The following is a 27,896-nucleotide window of genomic DNA, read 5'->3' as shown; positions in this document are numbered from 1 at the left end:
GGGGGTGGAATAGGGCAGGAGGAAAGTTCAGTGAAAGCGTTTTCTATTGAGATGATTACAGCTGTGTTCAACTGAGCTCTAGTTCTACCGGGCACTCTGGGCACCGTGTAGAATGCCTCTCATTATTGTGCTTATGAAGGAAGTGAGGCTGGGCCATTTGTCCATCAACTCCCATCCCCTATTCTTTCAGGTTACTTCTGGGAGTGTCCCCTCCCCATGCCTCTGGGCTGTGCCAGTGAAAGGCAGAGCAGCATCTATTGCATCAGAGAAAGCTCTGACTCCACACAGCAGGGAGATGCAGGGTTCCTGAGGTGGGGGACTTGTTCTCGCTAATAGCACTGAGGTCAAGTGGGCTGAGGCACTAAGGTGTGAAATATCACCAGCGTCTGCTACTCCCAGCAGGCAGATTTGAATCCAGAATGCTTCCACAATATTCGAGCATGTCAGCTGCTGAAACCTTGCCTGTCATAGACCATGCTTTTGTTCCACAAACCTCATTTCCATACCCTGTGGTCCTGGCACTTCAACCAAACCTCCAAAGTCCCTATGGGTTTGCATAAATGGGGGCACATGGCATCTGTATCAGGAGAGCAGAGGGCAGTACACCAGCTGGGCACCTGCTTATAACTTGTTTGTCAATTCCTGTTTATGCAGGAAAAAGCAGACGCCAGCTGTCGCACTGTGCATGGAGAAGACATCACATCAACTCCTGTTTTTGTATTTTGGTTGAGTAGTCTGCTGGAGCCCCAGGGGGTGTCGGCCAAAACACTGCAATCCCTGGCTGGGATAAATAGTGCCTACTCCGTTTTTCTCAGTTTGGGCTCCTGGAGGCAAATGTCAACTGTTTCATCAAAAACAAAATGCTCCTTGTGGGACGATTTCAGCAGCTCACCTACGAAGGGTATTACTTTTTCTCCACTTCTGAAAAGTCTGTCCTAGTTTTCTCTTCTGCCTGCACCAACCTTCATGCTCCCGCTTCATGAATGAGGGACCTGGGAGTGCTTGCTGAGGGCGGCATGTGGCTCTCTGAAAAATATACTATGGCCTTGACCTTGCTAACTGCAGAAGCCCCATCAGAGTGGGACTGGACAGCCCAGGTGTGGAAAGATCTGGAGACCAGGTGGGCAAAGGGGACATTAGAGAGCCGGTGGCTCCTGGATGGAACTTCCTGAGCACTTCAGCAAATGCAGGGGCAACCCATGGTGGCTTCTCTACTTTGGGGCCCCCCGGGACGCCAGTAAGAAAAAATGGAGGACAGAAGATTTGGGGATGTAAACAATTCCCAAATTGTCTTTGAATTTTCGGAGAGCCCAGGACCAAAGGCTATTTCCTGGGGGCAGTGGGAAGAGTGTGTGTGCGGAGTGGACCTTGATGTGACTCTCAACTTCCCATTTGTCTTGTATAACCTTGAGCAAGTGACAGAGTCTCTCTGAGGCCTAGCTCCTTCATTTCCAACAAGGGCATAACATTTTTCACCCCATAGGGTTGTCATGGGATTAATGAGGTGACACAGGCAACTCACTGGCCCTGCATGAAACTTAACAACAGCTATCTTCTTTTCCTTGTCCTGGTGTGTAGGGAAAAAAGATCAAGCTCTGTGGTTCATTGCCTGGAAAGCACACAGGTTTGGGGATGGTGAGCCACACCGTCGTCCTGCCAACCTCCAGGCAGTCTGAAGCCTGATTAAAAGAATTGCTTCAGATGTTGGGAGCACCAGGAGCTACCTCCCTCTTTGATCTGCTTTCTTAAAAAAATTCTGTCCTTACCACAGCCTCACTTTAGGCTTTTCAGTTCTGCAGGATTTCCTAATCCTCCTTTAAATAAAGATCAAAAGGGAACCAGCACTTAGCAGCTGCTTCTTTTTCCTGCTGGTCATTACTCTGTAGAGGTTTGGGTTGAAAGTCCTAGTGAATGACTCATGAGGATGGAGAATACTAGACCTGAGAGACTCCAAACTAGTTGGAAAATGTGATCACCTGGTACCTGATCCAACACCTGATCTGTTTCATTCTAGGTTTCTGAAAGAATAGCTGCAAGTCTGTCATTGTGTTAAGCACAGAGAAGCTTCATAGGTGTTAACTCATTGGCTCCTAACAATACCCTAGAAGGTAGATGTGTTAGTCTGTTTGTGTTGCCCTAAAGGAACCCCTGAGACACGGTAACATATAAAGAAAAGAGGTTTATTTTGGCTCATGGTTCTGCAGGCTGCACATGGAGAGGCCTCAGGGAGCTTATGGTCATGGCAGAAGGCGAAGAGGGGGCTGGCATATCACATGGTGGGAGAAGGATCAAGAGAAACAGGAGGGAGGGGCCAGGCTCTTTTTAAACAACCAGGTCTCACATGAACTCGTAGAAAGAGGACTCACTTCTTATTGTGAGGACAGCAGCCAGCATTCATGAGGGATCCGTCATCATGACCCATGCACCTCCCACCAGGCCCATCTCCAACACTAGAGCACATTTCAACATGGGATTTGTAGGGGACACACGTCCAAACTATATCAGTGATGCTTATTGTTGTCACCCATTTTACAGATTGGGAAGGTGAGGAACAGAGGGGTGAAGAGACTTACCTAAGGTCACACAGAGTAAGTGGGAGAGCTGGGGTTTTGGCCGCAGTATTTTAGATCCAGAGTTTGTGTAGATGACCACTCTGCTGTACCACCAAGAATTCAACTAATGGTAAATTCTCTATTCTTTTAAAAATTATTGATTGATTGATTGATTGATTGAGACAGGGTCTCACTATGTTGTCCTAGCCGGCCTCAAGCTCCTGGGCTCAAGCAATCCTCCCTCATTGGCCTCCCAAAGTCCTGAGATCACAGGTATGCAGCACTGTGCCCTGTCAAGTTCTCTACTCTTACTAGATGTCCAGAACAATTCCTTGTGCAAAGAATGTGTCTTCCACTCCAGCTCAGGGGCTCCTGTGCACAGGGCTGACTGGGCATTTGGGACTCCAGCATGCCTGGGTACCATATTCCCCACAGTGTTTAGGGGGGCTCCAGCATGATCAGAGACCCTATTCCCCACAATGTCTAGGGGGACTCCAGCATGGTCGAGGACCATATTCCCCACAGTGTCTATAGGGACTCCAGCACGGTCGGGGACCATATTCCCCACAGTTTCTGGGAAGACTTCAGCACGGTCAGGGACCATATTCCCCACAGTGTCTAGAGGGACTTGGAGAGTGAATATGGAGCAGCCCATAACGTTTGACATCCTGGGAGATCGGTGGCTGTGGGGCCTGATCACCCATCTTGACTGTACTCAAATAAGGCAGAAAATACCTACTAATTTAGTTCCAGGGTTAGCTATAGGTGAAACATAGAACCGAGAAGCAATTTTTCTCCTTTTGACCTTAAAAAAAGGGTGAAAAGGCAGAGCGAGCTGAGCTTTGCTGCCCAGAAGCTGCCAGTCCCAGTTGTTTCTGTCTGAGGGGAGTTTGGGAATGGGGGCTCTGGCCTCCATGTGCAGAAAGCAGATGGGGCAAGTGGGTGGTGTGAGTGGGGGAGGGGCACCATCAGTTGTGAGGTCAGCAGACATTTATCTTCAGAAAGAGAGTATCTCAAAGCCGGGCACAGTGGCTCAAGCCTGTAATCCCAGCACTTTGGGAGGCTGAGACAGGTAGATCATCACTTGAGGTCAGGAGTTTGACACCAGACTGACCAACATGGCAAAACCCCATCTCTACTAAAAACACAAAAATTAGCCGGGCATGGTGGCACATACCTGTGATCCCAGAGAATTGCTTGAACCCAGGAGGTAGAGGCAGTAGTGAGCCAAGATCGTGCCACTGCACTCCAGCCTGGGTGATGGAGCAAGCCCCTGCCTAAAAAAAAAAAAAAAAAAAAAAGAAAGAAAACAGAGAGAGAACGCCTCAAGGAAAGGGAATTGTCCCCTGGACGAGAACTGTGTGCTGAGCAGGCAACAGGTCCTGCCTCAGGTGTGTGGTCAGAGCAGGCAGCGGGTGGGCACTGCCCTTCACTCTCATTGCCGCAGTGGAAGGTGACTTCCAGATCTGTTTCAGGACAGGGACACCCAGGACCCCCTTCTCCCCTCAGGGGTGTGAGATGCCCTGAGGACAGTATGAGTTTGGGAGCAAGCTGCCTTCCAGCAGCCCCCCACACTCTCACATGTGCACACATCACACACACCCAGGGCACACATGCACAATCACACACGCATAAGCATGCACACACTCACCCAGGGCATACACGTACACACACATGTGCCACCACACACATGCTTATATGTGCATGTGCACACATGCATAAGCAGGCACACACGGATGCAGGGCACACATGTACACACATGCACAATCACATGCACAGACATACATTCATGCACACATAAGCACACATGCACTTATATGGGGCACACATGTATGCACATATGTACACACATGCACATACATGCATGTGCACACACAATAAGCATGCACACACACAGGGCACACAGGTACACACATGCACAACCACACATGCACATACATGCGTGCTCACACAAGCATGCACATGCTTATATAGTGCACACATATATGCACATATGCACAGACGTACAGGCACACACTCACATGTACACACACATGCACACATGTACAACTATATACATGCACATAGATGAATGGGCACACACACAAAGGCATGCCCACACACACACTCCCCCAGGCCCAGACTCCCAGGGCAGGAATAGTTCTAGGGCTCTCCTTTAAGGCTCGGCATCCTTGCTGGGGTACTGACAGACACTCCAGGGTTTACCCTGGGGGCTCAGTGCTAGATGCCTTTGGTAGCCGGGGCGCTCCCAGGAATATGAGGGGAAGTCCGCCAGAAGAGAAGAGCTGGTTAAGGCAGATGACCCGCAGCACCTGGAGAGATGGCTGCCCTGGGGACGGGAGGGATGCTGCCGCTGTGCTTTTAGCATGAGTCTTCATTTAGGTGTTAATTATTCACTCAAAAAGATTTACTGAGCGCTTACTGGGTGCCAGGCATGGCTGTCTAGGGTGCCATGGTCAGCAAAGCAGACAAAGCCCTGCCCTCGTGGAGCTGGCATGCCAGTGGAGGCAACAACAGTATTTTAAAAAGTAAAACATGTTTCTGTTTGAGGCTGAGTACTGTGGAGAAGGCGTAAGGGAGGAGGCAAACGGAGAGGAGAGCCGCGATTGGAAGCAGGTGACCAGGGAAGGCCTCCCGAGAGGGCGAGGAACAGGTGCAGACCTGGAGGAGGGGAGGGAGGAGCCCTGCAGACAGCGGGGAAAGAGCACTCCAGCCAGACGCACAGGAAGTGCAAGTGTCCTGAGGCACTGAGAGGGTGCGGCTGCGTCCCCACCTGAATCTCATCTCCAATTGTAATCCCCAGCATCCCCGCGGGTGGAGGGAGGGAGTGGTGGAAGGTGATTGGACCACAGGGGCAGTTTCTCCCATGTTGTTCTCGTGATAATGAGTGAGTTCTCGCGATATCTCATGGTTTTATAAATGGCGGTTTCCCGTGGGCTTTTCCCTCTTTCCTGCTGCCTTGTGGAGAAGGTGGTTGCTGCTGCTTTGCTTTCTGCCACAATTGTAAGTTTCCTGAGGCCACCTCAGCCTTGCAGAACTGTCAATTAAGCATCTTTCTTTTATAAATTACCAGTCTCGGGTGGTATCTTTATCGCAGTGTGAGAATAAATGAATATAGGCAGAAACACATGGCCAGGCTCCAGGAGCAGACAGGAGGCCAGAAGGCCGGAGTGGGCTTGGGGAGAGGACAGCAAGGGATGCTGAAGCCACATCCCGAGGGCCTGGAGGGCGGCTCTGGTGACCTTGGCTCTTGCTTTGTGTGAGCCAGGAGCCATGTGAGGGTTTCGAGCAGAGGAGTAACATGACTTGATTTCGTTGTTTTGAGCTGGAGGGACTGGAAGATGGAGTCGTGGCTGAGCTGAGAGATGGCTGGGGGCAGCTCTGGGGAATGTGGATTTGGACATGGTAATATGCAATGCTTATTGGATATCCCAGTGGCGCTACTGGGGAATCTCTAGGAAAAGTGGACCTGACATTTGGAGGAAAGATCACAGACAGAGAACAGGCATTCAGGAGATTTGAGTGTACAGCTGAGGCTGGATGTGCTCACCAGCGGGTGAGGGGGCAGAGAGAGGGAGAGATCCCAGAATGAAAACCTGGACCCCACTGTTAGGAAGCAGGGGAGGAGTGGAATCCACCAAGGCAAAGCAGCCACGTCCCCTGACTGTGGAGTCACCATTCACCTCACAGATCATGTGAATCGCACTCCTGGAACTGTGCAGGACCCACCTGTGTGGCCACACAGTGATCCTGAGCAAAGGAGTGACCAGAAAAGTGCATGGCGAAGCAGAAGGGTGTGACATCCTGGAGGACGGGACGAAAGCATGCCCAGCAGGCAGGAGCCATCACGCGGCCACGGGCTGCTGCTGAGAACCTGGCATGGGCCATCATGGCCAGCAGCGTGGAGGTAACTGATGACCTTGGCCAAGAAGTTGGGTGGCAGCGTGGAGGTCATGCTCAGAGTGAGTGGACTCGAGACAGTGGCGGGAGAGGGAGTGGAGATCATGGGTGTGGATGGCTCTTACGAGCTGTTTCTCTGTGGAGGGGAGTCGGGGAGTGGGGGAAGCCAGGAGGGAGCTGTGCCTTGTGCATTGTGTTCTGTGTGCTGGTATTTCCCCAGCACACAGGGGAAATACAGCGGCAGGTGAGTTTCATGTGTTGTTGGGGATGGCGTAGCAGAGGGACTATCCCAGGAGGGAGCAGATGGAAGCAGGCCTACTGGGGTGATGGCCTGGGCAGGGGCGAGGGGGTGAACTTAGTGCACAGGAGGAGGGCTGGCGCTGGAGAGGGGCCTGGACTGGCCCCTGGGGTGACAAGGGAGAAGGTGGAGGGCACGGGCACTGAGGTGGGTTGTGGAAACTCCTGAAAGCTCCCATTTGAGGCAGTGACATGATGCCACCACCCAGGAGACCAGTGTGTGGAGGGGCTGGGGGCCGGGCCAACAGGGAGGATGAGGGGCTCCCTTGAGATGCGTGGGCTGAGTGTAAAGTGAGGCCGATGGCATGAGCTGTTCCTCATCCTTGTTGAGCCGAAGGATGCGGGTGCTGTGAGTGGGGGGACGGCGGCTGTCCCTGGGACGGGGGCTTTGCAGGATGCCAAAACGACAGGACATGAGGGTCTTGCAAGGAAGCCTCTAAAGATGAAGCAAAGGCGAGGGGGGCCTAGGAGCTATTGGAGGGGTGGGAGTCGGTGGCAAGAGTGCAGGGAGGGCCCACGGGGGTTACAGAGAAGGGCTGTTGCAGTTGGCGTGGCCCAGGGAGGGGTTGGGAGGATGGCAGCTGCAGTTGTGAGGGTGTCTGACATTGCATGGCCGTGAGGGAGGAGCTCAGCCAATGCTCCGTGAGGGCCGAAGTGGAGGAGGGGCTGAGAGGAGTCAGATTCCCCATGACTGGGCGGGAGTGGGGTGGGGGCAGAGCGTGAGCAACAGAAGCTGAGCCTTCCAGGAACCAGGGCTGGAGGGGGACTCGGCAAAGGGGATGGGGCCACCACGCCCACTGACGTAGGACTCAGAGAGGAGGCTTTGATGGTGGAGGGAGGGAACGGGGTCTGCGTATAGACTGTTGGTAAAAATGACCCCAGTGCTCTCCCGTCCTGTGTCTCTGCTCCTAGTGGGTGGGGTCCTGGTGAGTGGGGGTCCTGCACAGACTCTGGACTTGGCCGCATACCTCACTTTGACCAGTGGGACATTAGAGTCGAAGGCTGAAAAGCCCATGTTCACTGGGGCTTGTCCTTTTGCTGGACCTGGGGTCCTAAGGCTGCCACGGGCACAGGCCCAAGCCAGCCTGCTAGAAGGTGAGATGCTACCCGGGGGGGAACTGGGAGCCCTGGCCGATGGTCTGCTGCGTGCAGAACGGGTGAGGAAGCCCAGCGAGATTATCCAGCTGCTAACCCACCAGCCTGGGGAGCACGACACGTGAGAGATTTCAGCTGGGACCAGCAGAGACCAGAAAATTCACCCACAGATTTGTGGGAAGGAACCGCTGTGGCTGTGGTGTGTAGCTTTAGTGCCGCTGTTTTTTGGTCATTTGTTAGACAGCGAGCGGAAGCTTACCAGTGTAGCCTGAAAGCCACGGTGAAAAGCAGAAGGCCACCCACCCAGCTTCAGCTCTGTGGGCCGAGGCCGTGGGAGGGAAAACGGCCCCCAGCTAAGACGCAGCCCGGGAGGCATGTATCGTGGGGGAGAGAGCCAGGGCCCTGCTGGAGCCGGTGGGTGAAGGGACGCTCTAGAGGAGTGCTTGGAGGTACAGGGGATTTTGCTGATGACTGACTGTGGGCTCTGAAGGTCAACGTGGAGGGGTTTTGAGAGCCAGAGTGGGTGGGTAATGAGGTCAGAAAGGGTCAGCACTGTAAACAGGCTTGCAGGGCTTGCTAAGACAGCTGCTCCAATCCAGTTCAATAAACATGTACTGAGGTCCCGCCGGGGCACGGCCCAGGGCCAAGCTGCTGCAGGACACGTGTCTGCTGTCCACTGGGTGTGCAGAGCTGCCCCCAGCCCTGGCAGCACACATGGCGCTGCTCACTCACCATGCTGAAGAAGGGGCCGGTCCTTAGCCCTTCCCGCTAACCGTCAGTGGGGTTTTTCTTCTCTATGGGAACATGTCCTTGTTTTTAATTATGAATGTCGTAGGAAAATCAGATTCACCTAGCAGAAATGTCATTTGTTATCCATGTGTCTGTTTTGTGGGGTGAAGGCCACCTAGTGGGGTGACAAAACAAGAGACAAGAGCTCCCCTGCCGTGAGCCCCAGGCCCTCTCAGTGCTCTGCTTGGTCATGGAAAGACCTTGAACTTGCTGCTTGGAGGGCTCGTTAGCATATAAACCAGCTATTATTAGATTTCCAAGCCCATATTTATGTTTTATTAATCTGTGTAATGAAGTTCCGTTTCTCCCACGCACCATCGGGGAGGCATTTGCCCAGGAAGGCTGTGCCTGTGGCAGAGACTCACGGCCCCGGCCTGTAACAAGGGCTGTGTGCATCTTGCAGCCTGGTGGAGGCCATGCCAGGAGCACCATCCTGCAGTTCTGGGTCCCCTGACAACTGAAAGTAGCCTCTACCACCTCTCCCGGAAGGGCCCCCTCACCCAGAACCAGCCTTCAGCTCAATTGCTTCCCACTCTGGAGGGATACTGGGGAGCCCCGTCCAGAACCGCAGCCCACCCTGAGTCCAGCAGCTATTTCTTTCTTGTGTTTCAAGGATTTGCAGCCAGAAGCTCCAATTCCTTGGAGTCTCAGAGTGATCAGCTTTTCTGAGCTGTTGGCTTTGGAAAATATTGCCTTCTTTAATTTGGCCACAAAACCATTGGATTTTATAGGCCAATCAGCCACCTTGGAACATGCTGTGAAGCCCCCTTGAGAAACGGGCACAGACAGGATCAGCAATTTGCCAAAGTCTGGTCTGACCTGTGTGAGAGTTTGCTGGTGCCTTCCTCTCTGTGCGAGACAGTCTTCATGGTTTAGATAGGTTTTTCTGCCTTGCTGCTCCAAATTAAACAGTCACTACATTTTATTTAAACAAGTTTGTGTTTGTAGGGCACTGTGGTACACGAGGAAGATCCCTGGGCATTTATTAATTCATCTGTGTTAGTCTGTTCTCACGCTGCTAATAAAGACATACCCGAGACTGGGTACTTTATAAAGGAAAGACGTTTAATTGACTCACAGTTCAGGAAATGGCTGAAGAGCCCTCAGGAAACTTAAAATCGTAGTGGAAGGGGAAGCAAACATGTCCTTCTTCACATGGCAGCAGCAAGAAAAAGTGCTGAGTCAAAGGGGAAAAAGCCTCTTATAAAACCATCAGATCTCATGAGAGCTCACTATTATGAGAACAGCATGAAGGTAACTTCCCCCATGATTCAATTACCTCCCACTGGGTCCCTCCCATGACATGTGGGGATTATGGGAACTACAATTCAAGATGAGATTTGAGTGGGGATACAGCCAAACCATCCATGTCATCCATCCATCCATCCATCCATCCATCCATCCATCCATCCGTCTATCCTTCTCTCATCCATCCATCCATCATCTGTCCATCCTTCTCTCATCCATCCTACATCCATCCATCCATCCATCATTTGTCCATCTTTCTGTCATCCACCCTACATCCATCCATCCATCCATCCATCCATCTGGAGTGGTGAGAGAGATGAAGGGTTGCCCACCTCACAGAGTGTGCAGGGTCGTGGGGAGGGTGATGGTGGATATTTTAGCTGGGGTTGTCAGGGTGGGTTTCTCCAATCAAGTGTTTTGATCTGAGACCCGAAGAATGATAAGGCATCAGTCACTCAGAAAACAGGACCAACCCTGTGGCTTCTTCTTGCTCCATACCCCAGAAGACCATTTTGAAGTGTTGGACTCTTCCCTCCTTGCTGTTGGTGTCACCTTTATGTCCTGGCTGTCCTCTCTCCCTTCCTCTTTGCTGTCCCTAAATCTTTGTGCCAAGATGTTCAGAGGAAAGTGGTGCAGAGCTGAGACACAACCCAGGCCCCTTCCCTTGTCCTGCCCTCCATAGCAGGTGCCTTTCATCTTCAAGGCTGCAGAACGGCTGCACTGCTTCCAGGTGCTGCATACACATCCCAGGCAGGAAGAAGGCAGAAAGGGTGGAGAAGCCACCTCACTTAGATTCTCATCCCGAGGCCTGCAAGGTGGATCTACAGGAAGGCTCTGAGCTGAAGGGAGTTCTCAGCAGGGCTGTAAGTGGCAGGAGTCTGGGAATCACAGAGCCTGGACATCCAGTCCCTTCAAATCAGGCTTATGATTCACCAACGTCCCAGCTGCCTCTAACAAGACTCACTGCTTGGCGGACAAGCTGAAGAGCCCCCTGGAAATGGCACATTCCAGCAAAAGCAGCTCAAAAGGATTAGGAAGGAGAGGCAGCATGCATTCCAATCCTGTTGGGCTTCTGGTCCAAGGCCTGCATGTGTTTACAAGCCTGGCTCACACCTTTGTGATCTGGTGCTCATTGGGGCCAATGTGTCTTGGGAGTCACTGAATCTGTAAGGGACTGTGTTTCTGCAGCATGGTCCTTGAGCTGCTGGCTTTGAGCTGTTGGTTTTGGAAGGGTTGGCTGGGCCCGAGCGTTCACAGCCTGGTAACTGCATGTGAAGAGAAATGGAGCTTTGATCACAAGATGTGAAATTTGTCATCTCTTTCCCCACGTGGACATTCACCCGAGCCTCTCCCTCCCTGATTCTTTGATAACATTTATTTTAACCAGTCACTTTGTGTCATTTTTCTTGATTCACTTCACCTTGTGCACTTTCATTATTTTCCTCACAAAATCAAGGCTCAGATTTAATTTCCCTCTCCCATTCGATGGCCTGGCGGAGTGGCCAGGACAGGGAGGAGGACGTGCGGAGGCACAAGGTGAGGGGCTCTGGGGGCCTCTGGCAGGGAGGGCTGCAGCTTCCAAGGGGTGTGCAGGCCGGAGGGAAACACTGCGTCTGGGAGAGTGGGAACCCTCGCAGGTGGGGGTGCTCCTTCCTTGTGGGTGGGTGGGGGGACTTTCCAAGCCCTTGTCCTGGGGTCGCTCCTGGGAAATCTTTCCCCAGAGTCCAGGCAGGCCCTATCTGGCTCTGTCTGGCCAGGGTGCTTGCTGGGGATTTTGCTGAGGCCCCAGAGGGGAGGTGTCCATGCCAGGGTCTGCCTGGGTGCCCAGACCCTGTGGCCATTTGGAGAGCACTGGGCCGAGTGCCAGGAGACCAGGCTGCAGTCCTATCAGGTGGAACTCTGTGTGACCTTGGGCAAGTGGTTCCCTGTCTCTGCACTTTCAGGAAGTGAGGGAGCCGGGCTGGGTGGCCACGGCTCTGTGCAACTTTGCAAGTCAGCATCGCTGATGCGTCCAGGTGCTCCATCTCTGAAATGGGATCACGGATTCAGCAGGCATGCGGGGACCTGGGGACCTGGGGACCTGGCAGTATTCCCTTGCACTGTTGAAGCCACATGCCTAGATTTCCCCACAGGGTGGTGAATGAGGCCAGCCCGACGTAAGCCAGTGGCCACGTTCCTCCTCTGTCTGGAGTCTTGTGGGGCTTCGGGAGGCCACAGCATCCCACGTGGATCCTCCTTTCCTTTCAGGTCTAGGCGATGGTTCTCAGGGAGTGGGTGGTGTTGTAACCCCTCCTCCTAGGAGACATTTGGCAATGTTTGGCGCTGTGTTCAGTTGTGGCAATAAGAGGGGTGTGTGTGTGTCCAAAATGTCAGTAGAGTCCCCTACCCAATTTGTATGTTGAAATCCTAATCATCAGGATGTCAGAGCGTGACTGTATTTATAGTTTTTTCAGAATTAAGTTAAAATGGGATCATTAGGGTAGGCCCTAATCCATTGACTTGTGTCCTTATAAGAAGATGGGATGGAGACACAGACACACACAGAGGGACGACCCTGTGGGTACAGAGAGGAGATGGTGTCCATAAGCCAAGGAGAGAGGCCTCAGGAGAAACCAACCTGCCTGTGCCTCCATCTCACTTCCAGCCTGCAGGACCGTGGGGAGTAAGTGTCCGTGTTTAAGCCGCTGGGCTGTGGTGCTTTGTCATGGCAGCTCTTGTAAAACCTAGCCAGTGATGGATTCTAGGAGTAAAGCCAGGATGGCTGGCAGAGCAGGCTTTGGACAGAAAACGACTCCTGTTGAGGGGAGCGGCTCTTTCCCACTGCCTGGCTTCTCTTCCCTTTCTTGTTTCCCTTATTTTTAAAATTCCTGTTTTAAGATTGTTTGTCACCTCCATAGGTTGGAGCACTGGTACGGGGAAGAGACGGGCTTGTGCGGTTTTGATTCCAACTTCCTCTCTGCCTCCGCTCTGGGTGGCTCTCGGACCCCGAGGCTTGGGATCTGTGAGCTGGGGGAGCTGTCTGGGTGAGGCAGCTCCTGCCAATGTGGTTGAGGCTCCAGGAACTTGAACTCCTAGCATCCCTTCTCATGGCAACCACAGGCAGTGGCTCACTGAATGGCAGGAGCTTCTGAGGTCCCAGCAGGAGGGGACATGGAGAAGAGAACAATCTGCAGTTTCCCAACAACGAGAGGGCGACAAGCAAGAGGGAGGAGGAAGAAGAAGAGACCCTGGGGGATAAAACCACCTGGATCATGGAAAAAAGAAGACCAGGAACAAAAGAGTGTATACAGTGTTCAGTCCCATTTTTATAAAAAAAAGCAACTATAGAGAATATTGAAAGAATCGACTCTGAGACATCATCATGATTATTACAGGGGTATTACGGCTGGACGGTGGCAAGGTGTATGAGCTGAAGGAGTTTTTACATCTCTTTTATTTATTTAATTTCATTTTTGAGATGGAGTCTCCCTTTGTTGCCCAGGCTGGAGTGCAGTAGCGAGATCTTGGCTCGCTACAACCTCTGCCTCTGGGTTCAAGTGATCCTCCCGCCTCAGCCTCCTGAGTAACTGGGATTACTTGTGTGCACCACCACTCCTGGCTAATTTTTGTATTTTTAGTAGAGACAGGGTTTCACCACATGGCCCAGGCTGGTCTCGAACTCCTGACCTGAAGTGATCCACCCCCACTTGGCCTCCCAAAGTGCTACAATTACAGGCATGAGCCACCGTGCTTGGCTAAGTCTCTTTTAAAAATGATCGAAAACATATTATTTTTGTAATAAGGGTAATATAATAATAAAAAACCTTGCTTCTCTCCAGGGAAGAAAGGGACAAGGGCTGCCCCTTTGGCGGCGCTCCTGTCCCCTTGTAAAGCCGTGGGGACTTGGAGAGGTCACACCAGCTACCCAAGCCTGTTTCTTTGGCTGTGAAATGAGAAAGAAAGAACTCTTTATCCTGGCGTTTAAAGTAAGGATTCCAATTAAGTCATATCCGTGAAGTACCGGGCACACGATCTGCCCTCAGTAAATGTTAGCTGTTTTTGTTGTTAACTGGCCAGAACCATCCCTCGAGAAGAGGAAGTCTTGCTGAATATCCTCTCAATGAAACTGGAGTGGTCAGTTCTGCTCTTCTTTTATTAGAAAGTGAGTCTTCCCTTCTTGTTTGGAAATGAGTTTCAGGGGAGCTGTCTGCAAGACAGAGACACCCCAGCCCTTCTTCCAGCTTGTCTGGATGAAGCTGTTAGACTACAGCTCTGAGAGCTGGCCCTGCAACGGACTCCTGGCCAAGTGTCACAGAGAAAGGACACCTTGGTCCCTCTCATCTAAACTGCCGGAGGGACTGCATTTGTGTTTTTTGGGGGCTACCCACCAGGACAGAGTCATGAGCTTGAGGCCGGGGACACACCCATGAACTGGCACCTTGCTGTTGTCAGGGGATCTGAGGCCCCTGTATGAGCCGGGAACACCAGTTGTAGAGACTTCCAGAAGGATGGGGGAGAGAGGAAGTTTCCATGTTGCTGACCTTTAACTTTTGCTCCCACTTCTGCCATGGAGGCTCATTGTTACATTTTCCTGGCTAAGCGGCGTTCAGCTTCCCACACCCCAGTGGCTTCGCCTGTGCCCACTCCCAGCGCCCGCACATTTGGCCTAAAGCAGTTAAACCTCTGAGCTGCCAAAAGACCTTGTAAGAACGAGAAACCACTCCATGGTTTATTAAAAAACAAACAAAAACCTCCACAAAACAACAGCAATAAAAAAAACCCATTTAAAATGACATTCTTTCCTTCATGGGATGTGAGCTCACATTTAAACCATATATTGCTCCAGCAGGGTCACAGGTGGAGGTCAGGTCCCTGCCCCAGCCTCTTCCCATCCCTGGTCGGTGCCTGGCGGCCCCGCTTTTCCTTTTACTGTATCTTCTGGAGCTTTGCAGAGTGGTCCCGTAAAACAGGACAGACAAAGCGCCCAGTGGAACCACAACTGTAAGAATAGTGAACAGTCTAGCTGGGTGTGGTGGTGCCTGTAGTCCCAGTACTTTGGGAGGCTGAGGTAGGAGGATCGCTTGGGCCCAGGAGTTTGAGGCTGCAGTGAGGTATGATGGCGCCACGGCACTCCAGCCTGGGTGACACAGCAAAACCCTCTCTGTAGAAAATATATATATGCCAAGAAAGGTGGCTCACGCCTGTAATCCCAACCTGGGTAACATGGTGAGACCCCGACTCTATCAAAAATACAAAAAAAAAAAAAAAAAGAAAAAAAAAAAAGCCAGACGTGGTGGTGCACGCCTGTGGTCCCAGCTATTCGGGAGGCTGAGGTGGGAGGATTATTTGAGCCTGAGAGGTGGAGGTTGCAGTGAGCCGAGATGGTGCCACTGCACTCCAGCCTGGGCAACAGAGTGAGACCCTGTATCTCTCTTTCTGTATGTGTGCATATATATGTACATCTATATCTATATATCTGTGTATCTATATATTTAAAAACATAGTGAACGCTCCAGCTCTTTCACAGGGGCTGTTCAGCTGCATTAATCACTGTACTATTTGAACTTCAGGGCCTGAAATCACTGCAGCTCTGAGTTTTAAAGCAGTTTGTGGTGGAAGGACTCCTGTAAATGACCCACGCTGTGTCGGAGGGGGCAGTGCAGTCTTCTGATGTATCTTTGGGTTGAATGTTGGTTTAAATCACCTTCCAGAAACTTCTGGTGCCACTCCAGGCAGAGAAATGCAATGGCAGAAAGCATCCCCAACCCGGGTACCTGGAGTCTCCGTGACTTCCCCCACCATGAGGGGTAGAAGCAAAGTGTCCCTGTGATGGAAGGTGCACTCACCCACCCCAAGATTGTTTTTCATTCAGACCCTAAAGCTGACTTCTTGTTTGAGGTTTGGAAGTGACGAACACATTTTACGTAGCAAAAGTTGACATCCTGAGTGAAAGCACAGGTCACCTTTTTAAAGGATGCCTTTGCGATATCGTGCTGTATCTTGATAAAAATTCACTCTCCTTGGCTCCTGGGATGGGGTGCAGGCTCAGGCACCTCTGCATTGGCTGTCGATGCCTGGGGCAAATCACCACCCATTCGTAGTCTACGTCACCGTCACCCCTGTGGATGCTTCCGGGGCATGGTGGATTAGGAGTCTGGGTGGGGGGTCCTCAGGTGGCCATCTGGGTGCTGGCCAGGCCTGTGCTCCTCTCTGGAGTTCGGGGTTTTCTTCTACCCTTGTTCAGGTTGTTGGCAGAATGCAGTTCCTCGGGGCTGTAGTGCTAAGGTCCCGCTTTCTTGCTGGCTGTTGGATGGGGCTGCCGTCCACCCTGGAGACTGCCTGTGTGTCCTTGCAATGAGGCCACCATGCCGTCCACCCTGGAGGCTGCCTGTGTGTCCTTGCAACGAGGCCGCCATGCCGTCCACCCTGGAGGCTGCCTGTGTGTCCTTGCAACGAGGCCGCCATGCTGTCCACCCTGGAGGCTGCCTGTGTGTCCTTGCAATGAGGCCGCCATGCCGTCCACCCTGGAGACTGCCTGTGTGTCCTTGCAATGAGGCCGCCATGCCGTCCACCCTGGAGACTGCCTGTGTGTCCTTGCAATGAGGCCACCATGGACAGCTCACAGTGGGGTTTTTCTTTCTTCTAGGCCAGCAGGGCGCGTCTCTCTGACTTCTGTCTCAAACCTCTAGACTCCCTTTTAAGAGTTTCCCTGATTAGCGCAGGCCCAAGCAGGACACTCTCCCTTTGAAGTACTCCATTGTTAGGGACCTGATGACATCCTCACTCATCCCTGTGGCTGTGTGATGTGACATAATCCTGGGTGATGCCCCCTCGCCTCCTGGGTCTCCCTGCACTTGAGAGGGCCACCATACGAGGGTGTGGGGCTTGGGGGATGGCCTTAGAATTCTTCCCACCACAATCCCTGGGGTCCCTCGTGTGGGGGCAAGGGAGGGGTTCCCCTGTACATGAAGGTGAGGGAAGGAGGGGCTGTGCCTTGTGTGGGGAGCATGGTCAAGTCTCCATGTCAGCCTCTCTCATGCAACCTGAACTGCGGGTTGCCCTGGTCTCTGGACCCATGTGTCCTGGTCCTCCTTCATGAGGGATCAGCGCACACTTCTGGACTCTGCGATGCGTCTGCCTCCCAGTAGAGGAGGTGGCTGGGGTTTGGGTTTGGACTCTAAGTGGGCTGGAAGTTACTGGGGAGGCTCACAGGAAGGTTTCCTGCAATGTGTGGCTTGATCCTGTCTGCAGGGATGGGTGGTGTCTGTCAGTGAGAGAGGTGGGGACAGGTGCCCTAGGCTCAGAAACAAGTGGCCCAGGCCTGGGGACAGGTGATCCAGGCTTGGGGACAGGAGCACAAGGCTTGGGGACAGGTGACCCAGGCTCAGAAACAGGTGGCTCAGGCTTGGGGACAGGCGACCCAGGCTCAGAAACAGGTGTCCCAGCCTTGGGGACAAGTGGCCCAGACTCAGAAACAGGTGGCTCAGGTTCAGAAATAGGTGGCCCAGGCTTGGGGACAGGTGATCCAGGCTCAGAAACACGTGTCCAAGGCTTGGGGACAGGCCACCCAGGCTTGAGGACAAGTGGCCCAGGCTCAGAAACAACTGGCCCAGTCTTGGACACAGGTGATCCAGGCTTTGGGGACAGGAACACCCGGCTTGGGGACAGGCAACCCAGGCTTAGAAACAGGTGGCCCAGGCTCAGAAACACGTGTCCCAGCCTTGAGGACAAGTGGCTCAGGCTCAGAAATAGGTGGCCCAGGCTTGGGGATGGGCTGAGGAAAGGCGGGGCTGCCTCCTGGGCGCAGGTTCCCTCTCTGGGAGCTCGGAGGCTCAGGGAGAGATGAAGCGTATTATGTAGATGCACTTGCATGTTTGCAAATCTCTTCCCAACGAGGGATTTGATTCTTCGAGTGCCTGATGAGATGTTTGAGCAAACTCCGCTATTGTCCTGATCATCACTGTGATGTTGCAGTTGGCATTGCGTGGGCATAAAGAAAGGGATCTATTTTCCTGGCTAATAAGGTTTATTTTTACTCTAGCTGAATAATACATGATCAGTGTCAAAATAAATTACAATCCTTCCATTATAAGCCACTCTCCTGCCCTACATACATGCCGAAGCTGCCTTCCCGTTCCTCCAGGCTGCCGTCCCTTCCCCGGCTCCCAGGAAGGCACCCTTCCCTCCCTGCCACCGCCTGCCATTCATCCTCTCCAAGTTAGAATGGAATATAAATTGGGCGCCTCGGGGACCTGCAAAACTTGAGAGTACGTTATGTTAGGAATTGGCTTTGTGGCCATAAATTATGTAACAGCTCCGATCCCAAACTAAGCTGGTATTTTCACTATGGTGTAAATAAAAACGTTAAATGGTTTTTCTAAGTGTTTGATTTTTCATCTGTGGTTTATTCACCTACTAAATTTCTGTAAAGGCCCATTTATTCGGCTTTGGGGGAAAATACATTAAGCAGTTGTCCACTTGGCAGCGACGATGTGAAGTCTCCCAGACAGGGAGGGCCTCCCAGGTCCCCTCTGCAGGCTGAGAGCTGGCCGCGCTCCTAAGCCTCTCAGCCTCAGTTTCCCCACCTATAGAATGGAAAGCAAAATTGCCCTTTTCCAAAGGGCTGCTTTCCAAGTTGAAAACAAGGAAACAGGAGCAGCAGAGGAATCGCCTGTTGCTGCAACACCCGATGTTTAGGAAGAGTCAGTACAGGTAACAATGATGCCTTCTGGACCACAACACCAGGAAGTCACATAACTCCAGTTAGAATATGGTGCCGACAGATATGCTAGGTGCCAACCAAAAAGAAAAGCACTCCATTTGGTAGCACAAAGGTGGTTTTCTTTAAGACCCAAAGAGAGTACCTTGCCCAGAAACTCCTTTGTCCGACACTCAAGGCCTCCAGGAGTCCTGACACCCACCTGGCATCCCACCAGCTACGCATCTTCCAAGTGTCCGCAGCCAACCTCCAGCCTAAATGCACCCCAGCACAGCACGCTCCTGCCAGCTCCTGCCTGCTCAAAGCTGAGGTTGAAGGCAGATAGGTCTGGGTCCAGGTCTGGGCCCTGAAACTTATGGTTTTCCAGTTCTCCACCCTGTTTCATTGCAAGGAAAGGGAGCAAAGAAAGGTCCTGGTTCTGGGGCTGCAGCAGGACTCAGTGCAGTATCCCCCACCACCACCCCAGGTCCCACCTGCCCGGGGAGGCCCGAGCACCTACCCGGCCCTACCCTCAGTCCCTCTGGAGTTGCTGTAGCTGGGACTGGGCACAGCCTGCCGGCAAGCCCTGCTGAGGCAAGAGCCCACCTTCCCCTCCTGGAGTCACCTGCCACAGTTCAGTATTCCACAACCATGAGGTGTTCAGTGGCCGCACACAGGTGTCGCCACTATCCTGCCTCCACCAATGACATATGCTCCACCAACAACATCACCTCCCCAACAACTTCACCTCCCCAATGGCTTACCCCTGTGACATCATCTCCCTAACAACATTACTTCCTTACGGCATCACCACTGCCACAACATTGTCTTCCCCATGGCATCACTTCCCCATCACATCATCTCTGCATGACATCACCTCCCAGTAGCATCACCTCTCCCATGATGTCACCTCTCCCATGACATCACCTCCCACTGACATCCCCTCCCCATAACATCCCCTCCCCATGTCATCACCTCTTCATGACATCACCTCTCTGTGACATCACCTCCCCATGACTTCACCCCTCCATGACATCCCTTCCCCGTCACATCCCCTCCCCATGGCATCACCTTCCCCTGGCATCCTCTTTCCATGACATTACCTCCCCATGGCATCACCTCCCCATGACATCACCTCCCCATGACCTCACTTCTGCATAACATCACTGCCCCATGACATCACCTCTCCATGGCATCACCTTCCCATGACATCACCTCTCCATGGCATCACCTTCCCATGACATCACCTCTCCATGGCATCACGTCTCCATGACATCACTTCTTCATCAAATCCCCTCATCATGGTGTAACCTCCCCGTGACATGACCTTGCTGTGACATCACCAATCCCATGACATCACTTCCCCATCACATCCCCTCCTCATGACATCACCTCCCCATGACATCACTTCCCCAGCACATCCCCTCCCCATTGCATCCCCTCCCCATCACATCACCTCTCCATGACATCACCTCTCCCATGACATCACCTCTCCATGGCATCACTTCCCCATGACATCAGCTCTCCGTGACATCACTTCTCCCATGACATCACCTCTCCATGACATCACCTCTCTATGACATCACTTTCCCATGGCATCACCTCTCCCATGACCTCACTTCTGCATAACATCACTGCCCCATGACATCACCTCTCCATGGCATCACCTTCCCATGACATCACCTCTCCATGGCATCACCTTCCCATGACATCACCTCTCCATGGCATCACCTTCCCATGACATCACCTCTCCATGGCATCACGTCTCCATGACATCACTTCTTCATCAAATCCCCTCATCATGGTGTAACCTCCCCATGACATGACCTTGCTGTGACATCACCAATCCCATGACATCACTTCCCCATCACATCCCCTCCTCATGACATCACCTCCCCATGACATCACTTCCCCAGCACATCCCCTCCCCATTGCATCCCCTCCCCATCACATCACCTCTCCATGACATCACCTCTCCCATGACATCACCTCTCCATGGCATCACTTCCCCATGACATCAACTCTCTGTGACATCACTTCTCCCATGACATCACCTCTCCATGACATCACCTCTCTATGACATCACTTTCCCATGGCATCACCTCTCCCATGACATCACCTTTCCATGATATCATCTCTCCCATGATGTCACCTCCCCTGTGATGTCACCTTCCCATGGTGTCACCTCCCCATGGCGTCACCTCCCCCATGACATCACATCCCCATGATATCACCTCCCCATGATATCATCTCTCCCATGACATCACCTCTCCATGACATCACTTGTCCATGACATCACTTCCCCCTCACATCCCCTCCCCATGACATCACTTCCCCATTACATCACCTCTCCGTGACATCACTTCCCCATCACATCCCCTTCTCATGACATCACCTCCCCATGACGTCACTTCCCCAGCACATTCCCTTCCCATTGCATCCCCTCCCCATCACATCACCTCCCCATGACATCACCTCTCCATAAAATCACTTCTCCATTGCATCACCTCTCCCATGATATCACCTCCCCCATGACATCACCTCTCCCCAAATCATCACTGCCAGACGCCAGCCTCTTCAGGAAACAAAATGAAGGTAAGCTTTGTTAAGAATCCTTATTTTTCGGCTGGGCACAGTGGCTCACACCTGTAATCCTAGCACTTTGGGAGGCCAAGGTAGGCAGATCACCTGAGGCCAGGAGTTCAAGACCAACCAGGCCAGCATGCCAAAACCCCCTCTCTAGTAAAAATACAAAAAAAATACCTAGGTATAGTGACACATGCCTATAACCCCAGTTACTCGGGAGGCTGAGGCTAGAGAATCACTTGAACCTTGGAGGCAGAGGTTGCAGTGAGCCAAGATCGCACCACTGCACTCCAGCCTCGGTTTTTGAGAGAGTGAGACTTTCTTTCTCAAAAAAAAAAAAAAAAAAAAAAAGAAAGAATTCTTGTTTTTCAACAGTCAAGCCGAGAACCAAATCAGGAGTGCAATCTTATTCACAATTGCCACAAAAAGAATAAGATATCTAGGAATACAGCTAAGGAGGTGGAAGATCTCTACAAGGAGAGCTACAAACCACTGCTTAGAGAAATCAGAGATGACACAAACAAATGTAAAAATACTCCATGTTCATGGATAGGAAGGATCAATATCATTAAAGCAATTTATAAATTCAACAGTATTCCTGTTAAACTACCAATGACATTCTTCACAAAACTAAGAAAAAACGATTTTAAAATTCATATAAACCCAAAAGGAGCCCAAATAGCCAAGGCAATCCTAAGCAAAAAGAATAAAGCTAAAGGCATCACACTATCTGACTTTATACTACAAGACTACAGTAACCAAAACAGCACGATACTGGTAGAAAAACAGACACGTAGATCAATGGAATGGAATAGAGAGCCCAGAAATAAGGCCACACACCTATAACCATCTGATCTTTGACAAAGCTGACAAAAACAAACAATGGGGAAAGGACTCCCCATTCAATAAATGGTGCTTGGATAACTGCCTAGCCATATGCAGAAGACTGAAACTAGACCCCTTTCTTATACCATATGCAAAAAATCAACTCAAGATGGATTAAGGACTTAAATGTAAGATATAAAACTATAAAAACTATGGAAGACAACCTAGGCAATACCATTCTGGAGATAGGAATGGGCAAAGATTTTGTGACAAAGATGCCAAAAGCAATTGCAGCAAAAGCAAAAATTGACAGATGGGGTCTAATTAAACTAAAGGGCTTCTGCACAGCAAAAGAAACTATCAACAGAGTAAGTAGACAACCTACAGAATGGGAGAACATTTCTGTGAACTGCATCTGACAAAGGTTTAATATCCAGCATTTAAAAGGAACTTAAACAGATTTACAAGAAAAAAACAACCTTATTGAAAAGTTGGCAAAGAACGTGAACAGACACTTTTCAAAAGAAGACATACATGTGGCCAATAAACATATGAAAAAAAGCTCAACGTCACTGATCATTAGGGAAATGCAAATCAAAACTGAAATGAGATACCATCTCACACCCATCAGAATGGCTGTTATGAAAAAGTCAAAATATATGCTGGTGAGGTTGCAGAGAAAAAGGAATGCTTACACGTTGTTGGTGGGAGTGTAAATCAGTTCAACCATTGTGGAAAGCAGTGTAGTGATTCCTCAAAGAGCTAAAAACAGAACTACCATTTGACCCAGCAATACCATTACTAGGTGTATTAGTCTGTTTTCACACTGCTAATAAAGACATACCCAAGGCTAGGTAATTTGTAATGGAAAGAGGTTTAATTGACTCACAGTTCAGCATGGCTGGGGAGGTCTCAGGAAACTACAATCATGGTGGAAGGGGAAGCAGACATGTCCTTCTTCACATGGTGGCAGCAAGAGAAAGTGCTGAGCCAAAAGGGGGAAAAGTCCCTTAGAAAACCATCAGATCCCATGAGAACTAACTCACTCTCACGAGAACAGGATGGGAGAAATTATCCTGATTCAATTATCTACACCTGGTCTCTCCCACGACACGTGAGGATTATGGGAACTACAATTCATGATGAGATTTGGATGGGGACACCACCCAACCATATCACTGGGGATATACCCACAGGAATATAAATCATTCTATTATAAAGACACATGCATGCATACGTTCATTGTAGCAGTATTCCGAATAGCAAAGACATGGAATCAACCCAAGTGCCCATCAATGATGGACTGGATAAAGAAAATGCAGTAAATATACACCATGGAATACTAGGCAGCCATAAGAAAAGAATGAAATCACATCATTTGCAGGAACATGGATGGAGCTGGAGGCCATTATCCTTAGCAAATGTAAACAAGCTTTCTATAAGATGCATCATAATCAGGTTTTTTTAGTGAATGGCAGCATATGACAGAGAAACCCCTGTATAGGAAACACTGAGAAAGTATCATTGGAGCATGCTTCTTCCTTTATGGACTCACAACACACAGGTGTACAAACGCAGGTATAAAAGGTAAATGTAAGCATGCTTTTTAAATGATTTGTTGTAAGCTGTTTTCTTTCCATGAATTAAACTATTTGACACACACACACACAAAAGATGCTTGTTTTTGGCCAGGCGAGGTGGCTCATGCCTGTAATCCCAGCACTTTGGGAGGCTGAGGCAGGCAGATCCCAAGGTCAGGAGTTTGAGACCAGTCTGGCCAACATGGTGAAACCCCATCTCTATTAAAAATACAAAAATTAGCCAGGTGTGATGGCGCACACCTGTAATCCTGGCTACTCAGGAGGCTGAGGCAGGAGAACCACTTGAACCCGGGAGGTGGAGGTTGCAGTGATCGGAGATCGCACCACTGCACTCCAGCCTGGGCAACAAGAGCAAAAGTCCATCTCAAAAGAAAAAAAAAAATGCTTGTTTTTGACAGTGTGTCAGTTTTTACATTTGTAGCCAACATCCTTCTGAGGTCTGTGCTATCCCCATCTTATGAGTGGGAAACCACACCTCACAGGAAGGGCATCACTGGGCCAAGGTTCCAGGCAAGTAGGAGAAGGTGCCAAGACTCTACATGCTCCAGGGTGGCACCTTCTCTCACCCCATCCCTGACTGCTTCTCCCAGGAGAGCTCAGGGCAAAAAGCAAGCTGAGGTCGGTACCACGGGGACCCTCCGCAAAGACTTGATGGCTGCTGGATGGTGCTGAAGGCTGGACAGTCAGCATGATCCTACTGAATTTAATTTTTTTTTTTGAAAAGTCTTTCTGGCTCATTCCTAAGTGCCTCTGGGCAACTCACCAGGAATCCAAGCAGAGGTTCCCTCCTTACAAGCTCACGGCCCTTTCAATACCACAGAACCTTGGACCAGGGCTTCTTTAACTCTTTCCACAAGTAGACTAGCCTCCCGATTACTTTTAAAAATGAGTTATTAAAAGTATTTAGCGAAAGTGTTGGAGCCTGGCACAGGGCACTCGTGGCCAGTATCTGGAATGTCACATGGTGTGCCATCCAACAGAGAACCCCCCACCAGGGTGACACTATGGTACTGATGCATCATGACCAGAGGAGAGACCACCCGAGCCAGGGGCCCTCCCGTTCACCCCAGGGAGGCTCTCCCATCCCCCCTCCCAAACCCCACATACTCACCCCTCACAGCACCTTTATGGTGTGGGATGGAGTGATGATGTGGGATGGAGTGATGATGTGGGATGGAGTAATGGTGTGATATGTAGAGATGGTGTGGGATGGAGTAATGGTGTGGGATGGAGTAATGGTGTGATATGTAGAGATGGTGTGGGATAGAGTGATGGTGTGGGATGGAGTGATGATGTGGGATGGAGTGATGATGTGGGATGGAGTGATGGTGTGATATGTAGAGATGGTGTGGGATGGAGTGATGATGTGGGATGGAGTGATGGTGTGGGATGGAGTAATGGTGTGATATGTAGAGATGGTGTGGGATGGAGTGATGGTGTGGGATGGAGTAATGGTGTGGGATGGAGTGATGGTGTGGGATGGAGTGATGGTGTGGAATGGAGTGATGGTGTGGGATGGAGTGATGATGTGGGATGGAGTGATGGTGTGGGATGGAGTAATGGTGTGATATGTAGAGATGGTGTGGGATGGAGTGATGGTGTGGGATGGAGTAATGGTGTGATATGTAGAGATGGTGTGGGATGGAGTGATGGTGTGGGATGGAGTAATGGTGTGATATGTAGAGATGGTGTGGGATGGAGTGATGGTGTGGGATGGAGTGATGGTGTGGGATGGAGTAATGGTGTGATATGTAGAGATGGTGTGGAATGGAGTGATGATGTGGAATGGAGTGATGGTGTGGGATGGAGTGATGATGTGGAATGGAGTGATGGTGTGGAATGGAGTGATGGTGTGATATGTAGAGATGGTGTGGGATGGAGTGATGGTGTGGGATGGAGTGATGGTGTGGGATGGAGTGATGGTGTGGGATGGAGTGATGGTGTGATATGTAGTGATGGTGTGGGATGGAGTGATGATGTGGAATGGAGTGATGATGTGGAATGGAGTGATGGTGTGGAATGGAGTGATGGTGTGGGATGGAGTGATGATGTGGAATGGAGTGATGGTGTGGGATGGAGTGATGGTGTGGGATGGAGTAATGGTGTGATATGTAGAGATGGTGTGGGATGGAGTGATGATGTGATATGTAGAGATGGTGTGGAATGGAGTGATGGTGTCGGATGGAGTAATGGTGTGATATGTAGAGATGGTGTGGAATGGAGTGATGATGTGGGATGGAGTGATGGTGTGGGATGGAGTGATGGTGTGGAATGGAGTGATGGTGTGGGATGGAGTGATGATGTGGAATGGAGTGATGGTGTGGAATGGAGTGATGGTGTGATATGTAGAGATGGTGTGGGATGGAGTGATGGTGTGGGATGGAGTGATGGTGTGGGATGGAGTGATGATGTGGAATGGAGTGATGGTGTGGGATGGAGTGATGGTGTGGGATGGAGTGATGATGTGGAATGGAGTGATGGTGTGGGATGGAGTGATGATGTGGGATGGAGTGATGGTGTGATATGTAGAGATGGTGTGGGATGGAGTGATGGTGTGGGATGGAGTGATGGTGTGGGATGGAGTGATGATGTGGAATGGAGTGATGGTGTGGGATGGAGTGATGATGTGGGATGGAGTGATGGTGTGATATGTAGAGATGGTGTGGAATGGAGTGATGGTGTGGAATGGAGTGATGGTGTGGGATGGAGTGATGGTGTGGGATGGAGTGATGGTGTGGGATGGAGTGATGGTGTGGGATGGAGTGATGGTGTGGGATGGAGTGATGGTGTGGGATGGAGTGATGGTGTGGGATGGAGTGATGGTGTGATATGTAGAGATGGTGTGGGATGGAGTGATGGTGTGGAATGGAGTGATGGTGTGGAATGGAGTGATGGTGTGGAATGGAGTGATGGTGTGGGATGGAGTGATGGTGTGGGATGGAGTGATGATGTGGAATGGAGTGATGGTGTGGGATGGAGTGATGATGTGGGATGGAGTGATGGTGTGATATGTAGAGATGGTGTGGAATGGAGTGATGATGTGGGATGGAGTGATGGTGTGATATGTAGAGATGGTGTGGGATGGAGTGATGATGTGGGATGGAGTGATGGTGTGATATGTAGAGATGGTGTGGGATGGAGTGATGATGTGGGATGGAGTAATGGTGTGATATGTAGAGATGGTGTGGAATGGAGTGATGGTGTGGGATGGAGACATGGTGCAGGATGGAGTGATGGTGCAGGACAAAAGGATGGTGCGGGATGGAGTGATGGTGCGGGACAAAGTGATGGTGCTGGACAAAGTGATTATGTGGGATGAAGCGATGGTGCAGGGTGCAGCGATGGTGCGGGGTGAAGCAATGGTGCGGGATGCAGGGATGGTGCGGGATGCTGCGATGGAGTGGGTGAAAGCAATGGTGCAGAACAGAGCAATGGAGCAAGACAGTGCGACAGTTCGGGATGGAGCGATGGAGCAGGATGAATTGATGATGTGAAATGGAGCGATGTTGTGGAATGGAGAATTTCTGCGGCATTTAGCGATGGTGCGGGATAGAGCAATGGTGCCAGATGGAGCAATGGTGTGGGATGGAGAGATGGTGCAAGATGGAGTGATGGTGCGGGATGGAGTGATGGTGCAGGATTGAAGGATGGTGCGGGATGGAGAGATGGTGCGGGATGGAGTGATGGTGCGGGATGGAGTGATGGTGCGGGAATGAAGGATGGTGTGGGATGGAGTGATGGTGCGGGATGGAGTGATGGTGCGGGATTGAAGGATGGTGTGGGATGGAGCATTGGTGCAGGACAGAGCAATGCTGCAGGATGGAGCGATGTTGTGGGACAAGGCAGTGGTGCAGGACAGAGTGATGGAATGGGACGCAGTGATGGTGCGGGACGGAGCAATGGAGTGAGATGGAGCAATGGTGCGGGACAGAACGATGGTGCGGGACAAAACGATGTTGCAGGATGGAGTGATGCTGCAGCATGGAGTGACGGTGCAAGATGGAGCGATGGTGAGGGACGGAGTGGTGGCACGGGACTGAGTGATGGTGTGGGTCAGAGCGATGGTGTGGGACGCAGTGACGGTGCAGGATAAAGGGATGGTGTAGGACACAGAGATTGTATGAGATGCAGCAATGGAGCAAAACGCAGCGATGGAGCAGGACAGAGAAATGGTGCGGGATGGAGCGATGGTGCAGGACAGTGCGATGTTGTGGGATGAAGCAATGTTGCGGCATGGAGCGATGGTACAGGATGGAGCCATGGTGTGGAATGGAGTGATGGTGCAGAATGGAGCGATGGTTCAGGATGGAGCGATGGTTCAGGATG

At 51.2% G+C, this 27,896-nt stretch overlaps 1 long non-coding RNA gene across 1 annotated transcript in view; it reads left to right on the top strand.

The window, feature by feature from the left end:
* The first annotated feature begins 5,444 nt into the window (after window positions 1–5,444).
* Window positions 5,445–27,896, top strand: part of LOC140709403 (uncharacterized) — a 39,773-nt gene continuing 17,321 nt past the window's right edge. The window contains exons 1-2 of the long non-coding RNA XR_012089899.1: window positions 5,445–5,555; window positions 6,243–6,459. This is a non-coding gene — a long non-coding RNA (uncharacterized lncRNA). The remainder of the gene's footprint in view (window positions 5,556–6,242; window positions 6,460–27,896) is intronic.

Source organism: Chlorocebus sabaeus, chromosome 20, assembly GCF_047675955.1.
Source record: "Chlorocebus sabaeus isolate Y175 chromosome 20, mChlSab1.0.hap1, whole genome shotgun sequence".
In the NCBI taxonomy this organism is placed as follows: domain Eukaryota; kingdom Metazoa; phylum Chordata; class Mammalia; order Primates; family Cercopithecidae; genus Chlorocebus; species Chlorocebus sabaeus.
The sequence above is the reverse complement of the archived record's forward strand: the minus strand, read 5'-3'. Positions and strand labels throughout refer to the sequence as shown.